We start from the raw sequence: 249 nt of genomic DNA, 5'->3' as shown, positions 1-249 counted from the left end.
AACACGCCCCGACGCACATTTCTCGGAGCGCAGCCGGCTGCCGCACTGTCGGAAGGGCGGCTGGCTCGATCCGCGCACAGCAAGCTCCCACAAACAGCAGATTCTTCGCAATGGCCCAGCTCGTCGGCGCTTTATTTTAGTCACGGTGGTTGCGGGGGTAATATCCCGTGACCCAGCACACCAGCAACGCCCTGCACCTGCTCTGCTGCGACAGTGGCCGCGGGATCTGTGGCTTCTATCGGAGAGGGC

This window comes from Pristiophorus japonicus, chromosome 32 (assembly GCF_044704955.1).
Source record: "Pristiophorus japonicus isolate sPriJap1 chromosome 32, sPriJap1.hap1, whole genome shotgun sequence".
Lineage (NCBI taxonomy): Eukaryota > Metazoa > Chordata > Chondrichthyes > Pristiophoridae > Pristiophorus > Pristiophorus japonicus.
This window is presented reverse-complemented; position numbering follows the sequence as displayed.